This window comes from Lissotriton helveticus, chromosome 6 (genome assembly GCF_964261635.1).
Source record: "Lissotriton helveticus chromosome 6, aLisHel1.1, whole genome shotgun sequence".
In the NCBI taxonomy this organism is placed as follows: Eukaryota; Metazoa; Chordata; class Amphibia; order Caudata; family Salamandridae; genus Lissotriton; species Lissotriton helveticus.
Genome location: NC_136067.1, coordinates 81,997,986 through 82,018,062, shown reverse-complemented (window position 1 = coordinate 82,018,062; position 20,077 = coordinate 81,997,986). Strand labels below are relative to the sequence as shown.

Here is a 20,077-nt window from a genome sequence, read left to right as displayed (position 1 = left end):
TTGGTTTTCTGTGCCTTCCCACAGGCACCAAACATCGTCGATAAAGCGGTACCATGATTGAATGTTGTCACTGAATGGATTGTGATTGAAGATGAACCGGTCTTCGTACAAGGCCATGAAGAGGACTGCCATCTCTGGGGCATAGGGTCACCCCATGGCAGTACCCTTGACCTGCATGAAGAATGTATCCTCAAATTTGAAATAGTTCCTTTTTAAGGGTGATTTTTTTCTTCAATCCAGACTGTTCAGGATGCATCAGATGTGCCTTATCGTGAAAGAATGCCCGAAGCCAAATTTTTCGGCCGATTTCCAGTGCTTCTATCTTTAGATTAACTAAATCAGTAGTTGTAGTAGGTGCGAATTTGACTCCTAGTTCTAAGACTGACTCTTCATGTTTAGACAATTGTTTCGATGACAAATTGACAATAGTGGTTTCTTTTACGTTTTGTAGAAGTTTTTGCGGGTTCGCATTTCCCATGGTTGTGGCTGGGGTTTGAACCTTACACGGTTTCTCGGCACGTCCTTTTATAAAAAAGAGTTTTGTATTTTAGATGTTCCTTCACGAGGGTCTGAATTGCGCGATGGGTCTGTGGGCGAAGTCTCAGAAAATGTAAGAAATCTATTTCTGGATCGACCTTGATACTGGGATAGAGCCCTCCGTTCCTCTGCCTGTGTACAGTAGTCTTCTTCCTTCAAGTATGGATAAACGGTTTCAGTCTTAAAGGATTTTGTATCTTTTTCGAATTTGGCTGTTTTGAAATGTATATTATTGTCTTTAAATGTCTGGATTTCTTTGTCAATCTTTTCTAGCAAGGCTTTTGCTTCTGTCACGTTATGATTGTCATGTATTGCTTGAATTAAGGCGTCTTCTACTTCTTTTAGACAGATTCTTTGAGCCGTTTTAATGGTGTGGACCATAAGGTCCTGGTTACACTTAGTTGAAATAAAACTGAAGCCTTTTTAGGTCTCGGACCTAAAGGCTGCGCTTGCGCAGTCTTTGGTCGGAGATTTAATGATTTTTACACGGGGCTTGGAACCCGCCTCTCTCCTCCACCTCTCCTCCATTGGCTGGCTTCCTAAACGGAGGCCAGCCATTGAAGGAGAGAGGCGTCACTCCAAACAAGCCCGTCTCTTTCGGATTCGGGGGTGTGTTTTTGGCGTTCTTTTGCCCTGTGACGTCACCCGTCAATCAGAACGCCTAAACACGCCCCCGAATCTGAAATTTTTGGAGCTTTGCGGCCGCCATTTTGGTTAAATCCCGGGTACTGCGTGCCTGCTGTTTTTGCGCTCTGCTTGTTCTAGCGCAGGGATCGCTTTATCTGCTAAAAGCCGGTGCCCACCCGGCATTGCCCGCTAGCTTGCGGCCTCGAGGGTGCCCACCCCTCATTTGGACGGAACCGCACCCAGCCGCACCAGCCTGCAGCGTACCTCGGAGTACGCTCCGTACGCTAGACGCGTACAAAAGCGCCCCGGGTCCCTATGCAGCGTACGCTTGAGGTGTACTAAGGCCCGCATTGCCCCTTTGTCCCAAGCCGGTGCCCACCCGGCATTGCCCGCTAGCTTGCGGCCTCGAGGGTGCCCACCCCTCATTTGGACGGAACCGCACCCAGCCGCATCAGCCTGCAGCGTACCTCGGAGTACGCTCCGTACGCTAGAAGCGTACAAAAGCGCCCCGGGTCCCTATGCAGCGTACGCTTGAGGCGTACTAAGGCCCGCATTGCCCCTTTGTCCCGCGTACGCTCGAGGCGTACGGAGGCCGCACCACACCGGAAGGAGAAGCCGGAAGGAGGACGGGAGCCCACCCCGCCTCCACAGGACCCAGCGCGTCTCTGGGCTTCGCACCGGAGCGGGAGGGAAGGTCCGGCCTCAGCACTGGAGAGCCCCGCCACGACAAGCAGAGTCCCCGCCACAGAGGCCAGTGAGTGTGGGCGCCTGGGGCAGCATTTGGCCGCAGAGCCTACCAAGGCTCCTGGGCACTGGAAGAGCTCAACAGGTAACTGGCGCAGGGCATTGGGGTGGGCGGGAAGTAAACTACGCTGCCTCACTCGATGCAGGCAGGCACAGGCCAGCACTCGGCTTAAGAAGTCGCCCGGGCCAACCATGGCCTCCTGATGATTCCCTCGGCACAAGCGTCTATGCCCCGGACCTCACCGCAGAAGCCGTGGCCTATCACCAGCCTCCCGCCGACCCACCCGGCCCTGGTGTATGGCTGGCATCCGGTTTTGGGAACCAGGCAAAGCTTGGCATTGGCCCGGACAAGCCCCGACTCGGAAGCCGAGAGGAGCACCGGGGCTTGGGTTCCGGTTCCCCGAGGCCTCCTCCATGACTTTCATGCCACCGCCTCACACTGGAAGAGCTCAACAGGTAACTGGTGCAGGGCAATGGGGTGGGTGGGAAGTGAACTACGAATACAGAAGGTCTAAAATGGATAAAATACCGACCACGGCAGTAAATCTATCCTAATGCCAGTGCTCTTGCTCCCCTGCCCCCCTGGCTGTGCTTGCTTCCCTGCCCCCCTGGCTGTGCTTGCTTCCCTGCCCCCCTGGCTGTGCTTGCTTCCCTGCCCCCCTGGCTGTGCTTGCTTCCCTGCCCCCCTGGCTGTGCTTGCTTCCCTGCCCCCCTGGCTGTGCTTGCTTCCCTGCCCCCTGACTGTGCTTGCTTCCCTGCCCCCTGGCTGTGCTTGCTCCCCTGCCCCCCTGGCTGGGCCTGCTCCCCTGCCCCCCTGGCTGGGCTTGCTCCCCTGCCCCCCTGGCTGGGCTTGCTTCCCTGCCCCCCCTGGCTGTGCTTGCTTCCCTGCCCCCCCTGGCTGTGCTTGCTTCCCTGCCCCCCCTGGCTGTGCTTGCTCCCCTGTCCCCTGGTTCCCCTGCCCCCTCGCTGTGCTTGCTCTCCTGTGTGTGGCTCTGGGTGTGTGTGTGTGGCTCTGGGTGTGTGTGTGTGGCTCTGGGTGTGTGTGTGTGGCTCTGGGTGTGTGTGTGTGGCTCTGGGTGTGTGTGTGTGGCTCTGGGTGTGGGTGTGTGTGTGTGTCTCTCTGGGTGGGTGTGTGTCTCTCTGGGTGGGTGTGTGTGGCTCTGGGTGTGTGTGTGTGGCTCTGGGTGTGTGTGTGTGGCTCTGGGTGTGTGTGTGTGTGGCTCTGGGTGTGTGTGTGTGGCTCTGGGTGTGTGTGTGTGTGTGTGGCTCTGGGTGTGTGTGGCTCTGGGTGTGTGTGTGTGTGTGTGTGTGTGGCTCTGGGTGTGTGTGTGTGTGTGGCTCTGGGTGTGTGTGTGTGTGTGGCTCTGGGTGTGTGCGTGGCTCTGGGTGTGTGTGTGTGCGTGGCTCTGGGTGTGTGTGTGTGCGTGGCTCTGTGTGTGTGTGTGTGTGTGTGTGTGGCTCTGGGTGTGTGTGTGTGTGTGGCTCTGGGTGTGTGTGTGTGTGTGTGAGGCTCTGGGTGTGTGTGCATGCATGGCTCTGGGTGTGTGTGTGTGTGTGTGTGTGTGCATGGCTCTTGGTGTGTGTGTGCGCCTGGCTCTGGGTGTGTGTGTGTGTGTGTGCGCGTGGTTCTGTGTGTGTGTGTGTGTGTGTGTGGCTCTGGGTGTGTGTGTGGCTCTGGGTGTGTGTGTGTGGCTCTGGGTGTGTGTGTGTGGCTCTGGGTGTGTGTGTGGCTCTGGGTGTGTGTGTGTGTGTGGCTCTGGGTGTGTGTGTGTGCGTGGCTCTGGGTGTGTGTGTGGGGGGCTCTGGGGGTGTGTGTGTGTGTGGGGCTCTGTGTGTGTGTGTGTAGGGCTCTGGGTGTGTGTGTGTGTGTGGGGGGCTCTGGGTGTGTGTGTGGGGGGGGGGGCTCTGTGTGTGTGTGGCTCTGGGTGTGTGTGTGTGTGTGTGGGGCTCTGGGTGTGTGTGTGGGACTCTGGGTGTGTGTGTGTGTGGGGCTCTGGGGGTGTGTGTGTGTGTGTGGCTCTGGGTGTGTGTGTGGCTCTGGGTGTGTGTGTGGCTCTGGGTGTGTGTGTGGCTCTGGGTGGGGGTGTGTGTGTGTGGCTCTGGGTGTGTGTGTGTGGCTCTGGGTGTGTGTGCGTGGCTCTGGGTGTGTGTGCGTGGCTCTGGGTGTGTGTGTGTGTGTGCGCGTGGCTCTGGGTGTGTGTGTGTGTGTGCGTGTGGCTCTGGGTGTGTGTGTGTGTGTGGCTCTGGGTGTGTGTGGGGGCTCTGGGTGTGTGTGTGTGGGGGCTCTGGGTGTGTGTGTGGGGGGGGCTCTGGGTGTGTGTGTGGGGGGGGCTCTGGGTGTGTGTGTGGGGGGGGCTCTGGGGGTGTGTGGGGGGCTCTGGGGGTGTGTGGGGGGCTCTGGGGGTGTGTGGGGGGCTGTGTGTGTGTGTGTGTGTGTGTGTAGCTCTGGGTGTGTGTGTAGCTCTGTGTGTGTGTGTGCGTGGCTGTGGCTCTGGGTGTGTGTGTGTGTGGCTGTGGCTCTGGGTGTGTGTGTGGCTGTGGCTCTGGGTGTGTGTGTGGCTGTGTGGCTCTGGGTGTGGCTGTGTGGCTCTGGGTGTGTGTGGGGGGCTCTGGGTGTGTGTGGCTGTGGCTCTGGGGGTGTGTGTGTGTGTAGCTCTGGGTGTGTGTGTGTGTGTAGCTCTGGGTGTGTGTGTGTGTGGCTCTGGCTCTGGGTGTGTGTGGCTGTGGCTCTGGGTGTGTGTGTGTGGCTGTGGCTCTGGGTGTGTGTGTGTGGCTGTGGCTCTGGGTGTGTGTGTGTGGCTGTGGCTCTGGGTGTGTGTGTGTGGCTCTGGGTGTGTGTGTGTGTGTGTGGCTCTGGGTGTGTGTGTGTGTGTGTGGCTCTGGGTGTGTGTGTGTGGGGCTCTGGGTGTGTGTGTGTGGGGCTCTGGGTGTGTGTGTGGGGGGCTCTGGGTGTGTGTGTGGGGGGGTTCTGGGTGTGTGGGGCTCTGTGTGTGGCTCTGTATGTGTGTGTGGGGCTCTGTGGGTGTAAATGCAATAGGTCATGCATTTGCGAGCTATTAAGCTATTGGCCTTGTAAATGACAATGCCATTTATTTAACGATTAAGCTATTGGCAATGTAAATGACAATGCCATTTATTTAACGATTAAGCTAATGGCATTGTAAATGCTTGTTTATATGCTGGGCCCTTTGTAAAAAATCACTGGTATGTTTTTCACCTGCAGACCCCACGGAATTGTGCCTGCCTTAAGGTGTTCCAACTGGAAGTGCCCATGTAGTTCAGTCCTAATGTGTTTCTTTTGTAACCGTATTAATTTCTCTGAATCATTCTGTTGCTTAGCTGTGGTGGTGCTAAGTGCCATGGACGGAAAGGGGACGGTGCTGCTATTAAACTTTGTATATGGGTCTCTGTGAATGATAATGTATCTTTCTCAGACATTCTCTAACAGGCCTGTAAAGCCTGCTTCTATAACTCTGTGTCTTTTTTCAAAAGAGGGCAATTTTGATGCTGAACCCTTGCGGGGGTGACCCGCTCTAACTATAACAAGAATAAAAGGGGTTTCGTCCAAGAGCAGAAACCAGGTATGGACGTATAATTACAATGACGAAGAAAAGAATAACCTGGCTGTCAGTTTTTCACCTGCTATTTTATTTAGGCGAACTGAAGCGAAGACTTATGAGTTCATACGCTTTAAGTGCCATAATCACGTTCTTTTTTTTTTTTTAAATATTCGAGGGGTGTCTCTATCCAGAGGTGGCGAATGGTCTCTGTCTACAATGGGGAGAGCTTTGGTTAGATCTGTTTGCCAGTTCATGACGGAGGCAATGTCTGCAGTTTTGCATGCTGTAGTTTCTAAATTGGCTCTCGCTTGGAGATGATTTTCGTCTCGAGTGGACCTCCGGTGCACCTTTCCACCCATACCACTCCTGCCCAGAGTTCTCAAGAAGATCAGGAATGACCAGACAAAGTAATCCTTATGTTATGGAACTCTTGAACTTTGATTGATATGATTCAAAATATCTAATGAACTATCGGAAAATAAAAAAAGAATAATACAAGGAAAACATTTTTTGGGGAGTCTTATATATAGAACCCAAGGAGTGCCCTAATTCGCAGGGATGCATCCATATCCTATGTTTGCACACAATAAGCAGCTCATCCAGATGGGACCACATTGGTGTCAGACGATTTAGGCCTAATCAGTGAGATGCAACTTGGGCCAAAGGCACAGTGAGCACAGGCCCACAGATGGGGGTGCCTGTTGCACTTAGGGTGTCTCACCTAGACAAACAGAAAGGTGGATGGTGGAATGCTTAAATTATTTGCATCTGCTGGTAATTAATTAAAGTCACACTACAGGCCACTGCTTTTTAGGTCGAGGGACCTATAAGCTGCGAAGCAGCTTCCGGTCCGGAGATCTTATGTTTTGGAGTAGGGCACTTTAGACCCGCCTCTCAGCTCTGTTCGCTTCCATTGGCTGGCTTCCTAAATGGAGGCCAGCCATTGGAAGAGAAGGGAGTCACTCCAAACAAGCCCCGTCTTTTTCGGATTTGGGGGCGTAAGTTTTGCTGTTCTTTAGACTGTGACCTCGTCCGTCACTCAGGACAGCAAAACACTCCCCCAAATCCGAAAAATGTCGGAAGCTTGAGGCCGCCATTTTGCTGCTGGTAAGGTTGAGGTAGGCTGCTCTCGCTTTCCTCGTTTCTTTTCCCAACTGTTCCATTGATTTTCCTTTGTCTCCTTCTTGCCATTTCCCTGCAGACTCCCACCTCCCTACTCCCTTTCGCTCTCACCCGTCCTCCCAGTCCGTAGCTCCCTGCTCTGGCAGGCTCCCTCTCGGCGCTTCTCGTCCTGCGCGCTCCTCTCCCCTGTAACCTCCCACCTCCCTGCACTCTCACTCCCAGCTCGCCTCTATCCAGTCTCCCTCCTCCCTCTACCCTCCCGTCCCCAGCAGTCTCTCAGAGCGCTTCTGGAAAGGAGTGATTACTGCTGCTAAGGAAGTGCTTCTTGCTATAAGTGATATCGAGCTGAAATATGAGGGGCCTCCAGCCACAAACCAACTTTCCAGCTGTGTTTTCGAGTCTGCTGGTTTTGTGCTTCGTGTTTTCCCGGTGCCTTCTAGGGGTTGTTGTGCTGGCTTTGCCTTTCCCATTCTGCAGCTTGCTGCTTATCTCGGGAGGGCGGTGCCAGGGATGATAGGTCGGTTTCTGGTTGGTTTGCCGTTCGCTGCAGCTGGTGCTGCTGGCCCTGTCTGGGAAGGGGATTTCCAGCCCTGTGTATTCCCCGTCCAGGGGCGGTGCTCAGGGCTGCAGGTTTTAGAACAGATACGGTGTGGGTGTAACCTGCTCTACCTGCTATTAAAACAAGTATTTTCTGTGCGCGCGCTCATCCGTACTTCATGCTGCAACCATGTGCCACGGTGCTCAGTGGTGCAATCCTAGAGGTGTGGGTGCTCACGGCCCCAGGGTAATAACTCTCTCCTACTCACTATCAACTACTCACTCTACTACTCTACTACTTACTCTGTGTGTGGGTGCTAATGCAATAGGTCTTGCATCTGCAAGCAATTAAGCTATTGGCAATATAAATGACAATGCCATTTATTTATGATTTAAAAAAAAAAAAAAAGAAATGTCATGAGCAATGCCAATAGCTCTACCTTTAATAATGCCAAGACCATTGCATTGTAAATGCTTGTTTATTTTGACCCTTGCCCGGCAGGGCGCTGCTCTGGGCGCCATGAAAAGGTATTGGTCGCCTTTGTCTTCCTTCCTGAGACTGCCAGACCAGCCCTCCTTATTTTAATCACCCATTGTACATCGATTCCCACCTGCCCCTTTTATTATGCCTCAGTGGGACCTTAATTATGTGATCACCTTCTTCATGTGATCCTTTCAAGCCCTTGCGTAAGTCTCCTCCCTGGCTGCTCAAAGCAGCTTTTTTAGTGGCAATTACCTCTGCCAGAAGAGTGATTGAGCTGCAGTCTTTCTCATTCAAGCCTCCCTTCTATTCCCTGACAAGTTGGTGCTTTGCACTAGGACTTCTTTCCTTTCAAAAGTGGTTACACCTTTCCATAAGGGACAATTTGTCACCTTCCCTACTTTCTACACTCCTCAGCATCCCTCTAAAGAAGAGAAGCGACTCCACCGCCTGGACCCAAAAAGTGTTATCATTCTACCTTGACACTGCACAAAAGAGTTCCGGGTGGACGACCAACTCTTCGTGGGATACGTTTAAGCGAAGAAGGGTCAGTGGTGCAGAAGAGAACCATGTCGCGGTGGGTCGATTTCTGCATCAAGATTTGTTACACTCTGGCAAAGAAGTAGCCTCCTGAAGGCTTATGGGATCATTCCTCCAGAGGTAAGGCCGCTACCACTTTATCTGGTTGAGACCTAATCTAGCCACAGATTTCTTACTGACTCCCTCATCCTCCCCTCACTGTGGTCTGGTTTCTAGGGTAAGGGCTGATCTCTTTTAGGGCCCTAGTTTGCAAACACACGAATGTGGGTACACTTCGTGGCTCTGTGCTTTTGGCGTGAAAAGTCGTAAAAAAAGTAACTGACGTCAGCGTGCCGAGGTGACGTCTATATAGGTTACGCAAATGTCACTTTTGGCACACATCACGGCGCAATGTGACGCCGACTGATGCCACCTACCGGCATGCAGGGGTACTGTCTGACAACATTTTCCTGGTCCAGTCTGACACCTGGGAAAATCAAAGGTAAGGAATCTGCGGTCAGTCAACGCCTCTACAAATCGGGTTTTACCGAAGGTAGGTAACTTGTTCTTCTTACCTCTCACTTTGCTAGGCAGAGTAGCTCTGATTAAAATGACAGTATTACTCATGTTCGTTTATTTATAATTATTTTACTTCTGCTGCTCCTCGTGTGTTAAATGGATCCATTTTATGAAGATAGTTTTTCCCTTTTTTTTGTTGTGGAACACCTGTAGTCTTAGATTAGCATTACACATCTTACACTGCCCCACTACGAAGGCAGGTTAGCACTGGCAACTTTTAATACCTACCTACTTACTTGCTTATTTTGCTCAATGCTCCTCCATAGTTAAAATAGTGCAGCACCCTAGTTTAACCATCAATTAATAGATATTACGTGAAAAGATAATCTAAGGCATAGCCTCCAAATTACTATAACTGAAAAAAGTGAGATATAAGGTCATACAGTGGTTTCTTTAGAGAAAACACTTCTGCAAAACGTTGCCGTTCCGTCATTTAACTGAAAAGCCTGATTTTAGGATCTCTTCTTTAGAAGTCAAGATTATATTACTAGTTACATTTTAGGCAGATGAAAATCGAATAGTTTTCACAAAATAATAGACTTTATGGCTGTTGATCGTTGGAAAACCTGTGCAGAAATAGAGTACAGTCGGGCTGGGTAGAAATCTTTTATAATGGCCTTATAATTTTATACATTTCATCCTCGCCCTTTTTTTCGAAGTATTGTGTTTTTATCTAGGAGCCTAAATCGATATTCCTATTTTATGCCCTTGTCCGGTTATAATCAATAATATCCATACAACGGCATAATAATCATACCCATATTCAGTCGTAGCACATGCTGTCACATTAAGCAAGGCTACTTCCCCGGCCCCCTAGAAAGCACAACAAGTTCTCTAAACAATCCAAACCTCCAGCAACCTGGGAAATCCCCCTTGCTTTGTTTTGATTTCATCCTAGAACTCCTGTAAAGCACTGTAAGAACGGCCAGTTCTTAGTGACATCTTTATTGACGTCTTATGTCCAGCCTTACGTCAAACCGGCACCTTACAGGTATAAATATACCAACGTTGCCTTAAGCAAACACACGGTGGTGGTATTGGGAGCAGCTATCTACTTGCCCGAGAGCCCAGCTGATGCGAGAGCCCATGGACGCTGCCCCTCCCTTTTGACGCACTGAGAGAGACGCTGTCTTTTCTCCTGCCGAGAAATCCAGCTCCGGTGTTTCCAGATACCTTCGCGGGTTACTGGGATATCGAGTCCTGAGAGAGAGATACCAGACCTCCTGCTTTCTAATACCCAGGTACGGAGCTGACTAAACCCTTAAAGAGAATTCTTGAGTTAGATTCTTGGCAAAAACCAAAAACCAACTTAACTTAAACTGCTAATTACTTACTCCTTCCCACGTATTAGGCTTAGGTCAGGTACACAGGGGTAGGCGTATTTAGAAGCACCAGTAGAGTCTGTTAGTCAATGTATATATGTATATATATTCTATCTATTTTTAAAGTATCATATGGCTAAGAAACCATATCAATGCTTTTACAGTATTATTTTATAATCCTCCTTTTACTGTACGCACTTTACTTTACTATGAGTATTGCAATTGTGGCAATTCATTTCTCTTGTATGAGGAAGAAGACTGCTCAATAAATTACACCTTTTATTGAAAGCGTCCGTCTTTCTTTTCTCTGCACTCTGGTGAAACTAAGTATGCACACTTGACTGAGTGAAATAGCTGTCTATTGTTTTCACACGACTCTAGAGATACACTCTTATTCTGAGGGAGCAAAGTTGTCATATTATATGGTTGTCAGAAGCTAATCCCTTCTTGTCTATCCAGGGAGGTTAAACTCCTCCTCGTTTATTCGAGAAAGTTTCTAGTGACCTCTGCGCTAGCTGGCAAAAACTTAAGTCTAATATAGTCAGTAGAGACCTAGTTGAACTCAGTCCTACGTCTACACTGCTGAATATATTATTCCAATGCGCAGAGCCTATTGGGAATATAGGAACTACACTACAGAAGATGGTACTAGATCAGGCATTAGTGGTTATACATTTAATTGAGAAGTAGATGCTTAAAAAGCAAGGCCTTGGAAGCCATGCCTAACATGCATTAAACAAATCAGTTACTAAAAATCTCACCTAGTTGGGCCCAGCAGGAAAGTGTTGTCCATTTAGCTGAAATGTAGAAAAGAATTAATCGATTTAAGCATTTTTCAGTACGTGCGAGGTGCCATCTTTGGTAAGAGACAGTTTAATGTGAAATTGTCAATATTTTATACTTTGTGAACAAAATATTTCCTGAATTTTCGTTAGCTTGTTTTAGATGTCATGCTCTAGACTTTGGTATTTGGTCTCAAACCATAGGGGAGTGACGAAAACTAAATACGTTTTGGAACTCTATCCTATTGAAAATAGCTTTTCTATACAAATTCTAGAGATCCAATTAGGTTAATTTCCATCTTCAGGCTTAACTAGGAGACAGCAAAAGTTGACTTTTCAATATTGGTGGCTAGCTCATTTATGCCACAAAAATGGAGACCCCCCGTCTGATTTCACTATTTGCAGGTTGGCTTAGTAGAATGTCTAGAGTTCATAGCCGGGAAGATATTGTACACTAAACCGGTGGTGCTAGCTTAACATTTTTGAAGCTGTAGGGTTATTCCTTTAGTTTTAATTTGATTGCATTTTTTTAATATATCCTATTGTTCTGGAAAGATTTCCAGGTATGTGATGCATAGTTATGATTTTTAGCATGAGATGTCTACTTACCTATTTCACTTAGAACGAGTAAGACCTGAACCTCTAGGAGAGCTTGAATCTTGGCAATCGTTTCAGTGTAGGTTAGGTATGGCTTAATATTTACTGCTAGTTCTTTGTAATTTTGCGATTATATCCTGTGCCTGCAAGAAATTTCAACTCTGAAAAAAGGCCAGTGCTGCAATTGAAATGTTCATTTTGCAGAAATTATTGTATAAAGTATGTGGTTATTCTAGAAGGTCAGTAAGTTTAAGACACATGAATTGTTGTAGAATTTAAGTACTTGTTTTTTGGAAATGTGCGTTTTGTACTGATGATGGTGATGTCAAACCTTGAAATCACAAGCTTTCATGTTCTTTTTGGTAGCTGGAAACAAGTCGTGGTTAGATTTGTGACACCAGGGATGTACATAGGAAGACGTAATAAATATTTTGAGTTGTATTTCCAGTGCTGCAATGGCTTTCCTTCCTCTTCCTGTTTGTTCACTCCTTGGAGCATAGCCTTTTTACCTTTGGTTGAATGACTTGTATCTTTGCACTGCTCACGTTCAGGGGCCAACGTTTTACTTCTTTATAGGAGGGAGGGAGGGAGTGAGTGAGTGCTGCGTTTTGTTCCTCTCTGAACTGTGTTTTCTTGTTGAGTTTTATAGCCCCACTCAAATTACCACCCCCTGCACTTGTGGTGTTCCCTTCCTTACCCATCCCATCCACCGCTCTTCAACCACACACGTGTTGTTTACATTTTGTACCCTAATCCCATCCTTAAGCGTGTCCGTTACCTTCCTCCACCCCCTCTTTCACGTCCTAGAAATACAATTTTTGCTGCTGTGCTGCTCTGTTGGAAAAAAAAATTAAAATTAGTAAAAAAATATTTATTGCCTAAAAATATGGAAATATAAAAAAAATATGAAATGGGGTCTGCAATATTCTGTGGGCGTATTCATGGTTTAGGCATGCATATGTACAGGTCATCACTCGTGTGCATGCACAGGTCATCGTGCATACGGAATGATGCTGCTGGCAGCACTATTGATGCATGTATGTGCACTCGTACACCTTTTTGCATAGTATCCGCAAAAAGCCTTGGCAAGGCCAATGGGTCAAAAAAGGTGAGACCAGTTGCAATTTCCGATGCATGTTATTGAGTTATGCCAAAAATCTTTACAATATAATAAAATCTAACAAAACCAAAACAATTTTGAAGCCGGTAGGAAATTTTTGGCCTCGAGACAAAAAAAAAAACCAAATAGTTAGTCACAACAAGCACTTTTGAAAATTAGCAACAAATACAATTAATTAGTTACCTAACATTACAAATAGATTGTCTTATATGAATTAAAATATTTTGCTTGAAAATTAGTAACAATTACTGTTAATTAGTTTAGCAACATTAAAAATAATTAGAGTTTAGTCTGAACTAAAATATTTTGCTAAGAATGTCAAATGCAGTAGCTACCTCGGGAATTATTTGCCAAATTCACTTTGTGAGCATCGGAGTGAATAGAGAATTTTAAATACTTATTTCTGACCTGGAACACACTAAAACCATATGAAAAAACTTCTCTCTTTTGAAGGCACCCACAGGCTTCTTGGTGTGCCATAAAACTATTGCCATAATGCCGTCTGGGGAAGAGGCAAAGCTTGGCTTTTGATAGACAGTGCAGTCACCTGTCAAGGACAGTAGCCAAGTACTAATGGCCTCTATTCTGATGCAGCCCATTGAGAGAGAGGATTTGTTTGATACATAATCATCTCACTAACAAATCAGCTAGTTTCAGGTAGAACTATGTTTCATTTTGTTCACCACCATTGCGAGATTAGGAAACTTAATGCTTAAGTAAATGGACAACATTTATTCTTCTGTTCTAACCTAGATAAACCCCTCACTTCAAGCTGGCAGGGTGGACTACTCATTACGATGACTCAGGGTGGATTACTCGTACGAATGACCTTTTGGTGCCAGCCAAGTTATTGAAGGCTTGGTCTCATTAAAATTTACATTAAAAAAACTTTGGGCCAATAGCCCAGTCATGGAATCCAAACTATACAGACCCAATCTTGTACCCTTAATTACCGAGTATGCTGGATGCCAAAAATAAAGTTTTAAACATTTTCTCTTAACGGTGTTTAAAATAAACTCTAAAATTAACACTTTTTGCAAATATGATTTTAGAAGTGGATACCCACCAAACTTATTAAAATACTGAAGGTCGCTCATAGCTTCCATGAAACTCTTAGATGTTCTTTCCAGATGACTCTTCAGCTTTGATACTTATTACACTGAAAAGTACACCATAGTGTTTGTTCTCCAAGAAAGTCTTCTGCTTCACTGAGTGTTAGAAATGGGGTTTCTAGTTGGCTATGGTATGCACTCCGGGCAGAATTTCCTACTCTAGTCAGGGTAAGCTAGATGCACAACTGAGATAACCAGAGCTTACCCTCTAGTAGCTTGGTGCAGAAAAGGCAGGCTTATCAAAAGAGGAAATGTGTAAAGTATTTGTGTAACTAACACACACTCAATAAATACACCACAAAAGAACACATACATACACTCTACACCACTAAAACACTGCACTTACACGCAACACAAACTGAAACACCACAAAAGACTCCACTCAAACGCAACACACACACTGAATACACCAGAAAAAGACTCCAATCGAACGCAACACACACACACTGAATACACCACAAAAAGACTCCTCAAACGCAACACACACAATACACTTCCAAAAGACTCCACCCAGGGTGATAAAAATAACTGTTTAGGCTCTGGCGAAAATAGCATGATGGTGTTAAGTGCTTTGTTTTAAACAGAAAAGAGCGGCAGGAAGCTGCTCTGTAATGGGCCATCACTAACCTCTTTTTTGTCATTTATATCCCTGCTGGGAGTATGTGTCAAAAGAGACAGGACTCCAAATATTCTTCAAAACCTCCACCCCCATTTCTTTTTTTTTTCCTTAAAATATTTTTATTTGCTTTTTTTAAAGTGCATAAACAAAACCAGCATGTCACATGAATCCATCCTCCATACTTTGCCCCCCATCCACCCTCCTCCCCCCACCCACCAGACCCAAAGTCCTACCAGTATTACTACACAGCAATAAAATGATGCCCCACCAGTCGCCATATTACACAAATTAGTCAAGTAACATCCCGCATGCAACCAGAATAACCGAGTGACCTGTCCTCCTACTTTCACAGTCCCCCATCCAATCCATAATATAGTCTCCATTTCCCCCATACTCTGGTAAACTTCTTGGGACACCCCTTGGACTTGTAAGTGACCCTTTCCGCTGCCATGTACATGTCCATGCCCTGTCTCCAATCCTCTAGCTCTGGTGGTGTAAGAGCGCCCCACGCCCGGGCCAAGTCCCTTTTAACCACCACCAAGGCCACATCATTCGTTATTCCCAGAAGAACCAATTTGGGCTCCACCGGGAGGACCATCTCCAATATCTTGCTTAATTCTCTTAAGATCCTGGCCCAGTATTCCTGGATTACACCACATTCCCAGATAGTATGATAAGCCTCCCTTCACATGCCCACATCTCAGACAGTTAGTATCACTAGCACGCCCCATTCTGTGCAGTCGCTGCCTATCATAATAACTCCTATGCAAAATGTTATATTAAATGAGCCTAAGGCGGGACTTTATTGCAACTTCCCTGGGGTGCATCAGGGCCGTCTCCCAGTCAAGCGTGTCCATTTCCCCCAAGTTTAGTTCCCATGCTTCTCTCAATTTCACCAGTCCATCTGGCTTATTATTAATCAAAGTTTTATAGGTCGGAGAGACTAATTTGCTCGGGACGTGCTCCTACAGCAGACGGCCCTCAAAGCGGGGCATACTCTGGAAGGGGACATGAGCGCGCCTTCTCTGCCCTCCACTCATTACCCAGCTGCACATATTTCAAGTATTGGGTGTGATGCAGCCCATGTTCCACCCTCAGCGCCTGGAAGGACTTCAACTCTTCCCTTTTCAACAAGTCCCCCAGTACAGAAATGCCAATGTCATCCCACCTTTTAAACCCCCTCAACTTATGCAACTCCTTTAGCCATGCACAGTGCCATATCGAGGTCTGTTTCGTAGGTTTGTGAGTCCAGCCAAACGCCTTGGTCGCCCTCCCCCACACCTTCACTGAAACCTGTGTTGCTGAGAGAAGTCTCTCTTTCCTTCTACCCCCATAGATATAATGCAAACAGGTGCGTTGAGCCATCATCCTTCTCTCCAGTCTATACGTGGGGTGATCTGCCGATTAGGGAAGCCAGTAATTTATCGGCGATAAGTCTTCTGCCCAATATTACGCTTCAATATTTGGCAAGGAGATTCCCCCATTATACCGATTCCTCTGCAACGTCTCTAGGGCTATCCTGGATTGCTTCCCTAACCAGAGCAATTACCGAAGCTTGGCGTTTGTGTCTTTAAAAACCTGTCGGGGAAGAGGGAAATATTCATTCTGTAGGGCATAAAGAAACCGCGGCAACGTTATCATTTTGAACATTGCAGCACGGCCTAGAATCGTAAGTGGGAGTGTCTTCCATCTACTTGCATCATTGACAAAATTAGTGAGTACTAGATGTATGTTTTTCTGATAGGAGATAGTTTTATCCCTTGTCACATATACCCCCAGATATGTAAACCCTTCATCTGTGACCCGAAGAGGGCCGGGCAAGGGGGGCCACACCTCCCCCTCTCTGGGGCTATACAGAATCGATTTGTGCCAATTAATCATGTACCCTGAATAAGAGCCGTACCGGCCTAGTAGGGTAAATAGCAGTAGGATCGAAACAGTTGGGTGGGTAACGTATAGGAGGATGTCATCCGCATAAAGCGATATTTACTCCTCTGACGTATCCGTCTGTGCAATTTTAAACCCCGTATCCCACTTTCCTGTCTTATTTCACACGCCACAATCTCTATGGTAAGGGCGAATAGTAGCGGCGAGAGGGGGCACCCCTGCCGCGTCCCCCTCCATATAGGGAAGTCCGCTGATTGCACCCCGCTAACCCTCACCCTTGCTCTGGCATCTGTATATAGAAGGTTCACCCACTTTCTGAACTTGGGCCCAAACCTGAACTTGGTCAGTACTCCCTCAAGGAAGGGCCAGTGAACTGCGTCGAACGCTTTTTCCGCGTCCAAAGACCGGAACATGTGGGTATCCTGTCGGTCACACACCTCCATCAGCCAGTTATATGTTCTCCTCAGATTTAACCTGGTTGCCCTGTCTGGCAGGAAGCCAATCTGATCCAAGTGCACCAGATCCGGGATTACCCGTCTTAGCCGAAGCGCCAAAATCGTCGCCAGGAGTTTGACCTCCACATTCAGAAGTGAAATAGGGCGATATGACGCACAATCCTCGGGAGGTTTACCCTGCTTGTGGATAGGAATAATTGTGGCCATACGAAGGTCCGGCGGTAGCATGCCCTCTTGGACCGCCCCCGAGAACAGGGCCAGCTGGTGGCCGCTGAGTAAATCTGCCGTCTTTTTAAATAATTCAGCAGGGAATCCATTTGGGCCTGGGGATTTCCCCGGGCGTAGTCTCACTAGGGCCTCTTTGATCTCTGTGATAGTTATCTCCTCTTCCAGGCTTAACTGATCTTCTTCCGGTAGTACGGGGGTCTCAATGCTGTCTAGGTAGAGCGTTACATCTGCTGTCGCTGCCAGGTCTCTGGCCTAGTAAAAATTCTCGTAGTATTCGGCAAATGCCTGTACTATTTGGGCATCCGTCCGCCTAAGTTGGCCCTGCCTGTCAGTCACTTTTTCCACCCAATGTGCTTCCTGCTCTCTACGGCTCAACCACGCCAGGAGCTTCCCAGACTTATCCCCTACGTCATATAGTCTGTGAAGGGTTGCCTGTGCCTGAGTTTTAGCTTCCTCTGTCACTAGGGCCTTATACTGTCGCTGTGTGTCCACCAATACTCTAAGAGTCTGCACGTTACTGTCTGCCACATGCCGCTCCAGCTCCAGGATACGAGCTTCCGGAGTCTGCAGTTCATCCTGTACCTTCCTTTTTTCCCATTTTATCCTGCTCTGGGCTCTTTCTCGCATAAGTCTTAAATGCTTCCCATAAAATCACCCCCGATTGGACCGATCCTAGATTATCTGCAAAGTATACCTTCGTATCCGCCCTAAGACCCCGTAGCAAGTCCTTGTTATGAAGATCCCATGCCGTCAAACGCCACACCCTGCCTCCTGCCTCGAGGCTCCCCCCAAGTCTCACCAAAAGAGGTGATTGATCCGAAATTCCTCGCACTTGGTACTCTGCCACATCCTCAACGCTGAGGACATGGCGAGGAAGGAAGACATAATCTAATCTGGAGTACACCCTGTGGGCCCCTGAGAAATATGAATAAGTTCTGACGTCCGGGTGTAGCCACTGCCAGACATCCATCAGTCCAAGTGTGTCAATCGTCCTTGCCAGAGGGGTCACTACCTGGTCGTCATGCCGGTCCCTAGACCTATCTAATGTGGAGGACATAACATCATTGAAGTCCCCGCCCACCACGTGAAGTGTACCCGGTGTATTCAGTAGGATATCAGCTAGACCAGTCAGGGTTCTAGGTTGTAATTTCGGTGGTGCGTATACGGAGATGATCGTGATCTTCCGGCGCCCCCTGTCCCTGTTATCCCTACATACGTCCCCTGTGGGTCCGTCCATGTCGGAGTATCTACAAAAGGGGGGGATTTCTTGATCAGGATAGCAACCCCTCTATAACCTGACTTGTACCCCGCGTGGGCCAGAAACTTATATGCCCCCCTCACCAGGAAGCCACGCCGCGTACCCTGTAGGTGGGTCTCCTGTAAGAGGACTATGTCTGGGCCTACCCTCCTCATGTAGGACATGACCAACCCCCTCTTTATCTTATTGCCCAGGCCGTTCACGTTCCATTTTAGGATTTTGACACCTCCCCTGACTTGCACAACCGTCTGGGGGCTACCCCTCACTGTAGGGGACATCATTCATGAAACGCTTGTGGGATAGCAGGTGTCGGGTGTGTGGTACGCAACTGTATGGACTATTCTCGTCAGTGACATGCCTAAAAAAACTTGACTGTAATCCCCATCCAACTCCCATCCAATCCTTCCCCCCCCCCTACCCTCCCCAAAAACAAGTTAAATCTCCCCCCTCCCCACCTCCCTCTCTCCTGCAGACCCATCTCTAGCCGACTGGTAGAGAGTAAGCTTTTCGGGTGAAGGTCTGTCGCCCACCCAGTCTCAACCCCTCAAAATATGAGAGGCCCGCTCTAAACCTTTAAGAACAACATCTAAAGGTATAAACAAGAGCAAGCGATAACAGTATAGGAATTAGACCAAAAGAATAAAACAAACAAGAAGGGGTATCCGACTTACGTGCGCCATGCAAACGTACCCATTGGTTGGTCAGCCAGTTCGGTCCCTGCATTACGAATTAGAGTCCGGGGTGTCCCCCTGAGATGCCACAGTCTCTAACGCTTTTATCGCCGATTCCAAGGGGTGCAACGAGTGTCTGCCCGACTCCTCCCCCTCAGACGAGGAACACTGAGGATCTTCCTCCCCCTCTGATTGTGCTTTTTCCGCCAAGCAGTGGAAACGGGATCCCGTCGGCCAGTTAAAGTCCATGGAGGCAGTACTCCTACGCCTCCGCCGTGCAGGTCCAGGTATGGGGTCGCACCAGGGTTTCGGCTTCCACGTCTCTGTCGCGACCTCTGCGATTTTTGGCACCCCCTGACATCTGAGCCCCATTCACGTGTCTTGTTGACGGAGGGCGCTCTTCCAGCCATTGCCACACCTCTTCCGGTGTTTGAAAAAAGTGCGTCCTAGCCTTGCCGGGAATAACAGCATGTACTGGATTCGGAGGTCCCTCAGTTTCGCTTTTACCGAGTCATAAGAGCGTCTCTGTCCCTGTACCTCCTGACTGTATTCCGAGAAGATCATTATTTGGGCATTGTTTAGACAGATTTCCCCAAGTTTTCTAGCTTCCCTTAGGATCATATCTCTATCCAAAAAATTCAAAAAACAAGCAATTACTGGCCGAGGTCTTGCTCCCGCCGGTGGTTTTGCCAGCAGCGCTCTATGAGCTCTTTCTATGATGAAACAGTGCAGGAATTCCGCCATGTTTGTACCTTCAATTCCTTCCCTAAAGCCCTCAAAGCGGAGGTTGTTGCGTCTTGCCCTGTTTTCTGCATCGTCCACCTTCCACAGCAGCTGCTTATGGGATGACTGGAGCTCCGCCATACCTTTCCTCATATCTTGTATAGTGTCCTCCGCTTCCCCCAGTCTCTTTTCTGACTCCGTTGCCCTTTCCGCGAGATTCCGGAGGTCTTGCCGTAGGAGCGTTACTTCTGTACCCACCTCCCTGATCTTATTCTCAAGGGCCTCATCATGCATTCATCAGGAGGGCTGTGTCCGAGCGTGCAACCGCCGGGTCCCTGCCCGGCTGGGGGACCGCTGTGGTATAACGATCCAGTGTTCCCTGCCGGGGGGTTTGGGATCCTTGTCCTTCTTGCCCATGATGCTCTTCCGTAGGCCACAGACTTGCAGTGACTGCTCTAACCTGATGCCGAATCAGCCCCTCACCGTGGCCCACCACTGCCAGGTCCCCCCTCAGAGAATCTCTTCAGTAGCAGCCGCTCACCAGCCTCTCAGCAATACACTCGCCCTGGCCCCTTGTTAAAACCAGTCTCTGTATCC

At 48.4% G+C, this 20,077-nt stretch overlaps 1 protein-coding gene across 2 annotated transcripts in view; it reads left to right on the top strand.

The window, feature by feature from the left end:
- LOC144762250 (exportin-5-like) overlaps window positions 1-20,077 on the top strand; it is a 1,106,737-nt gene that overhangs the window by 173,855 nt on the left and 912,805 nt on the right. The gene's annotated exons all lie outside the window — the stretch shown is intronic.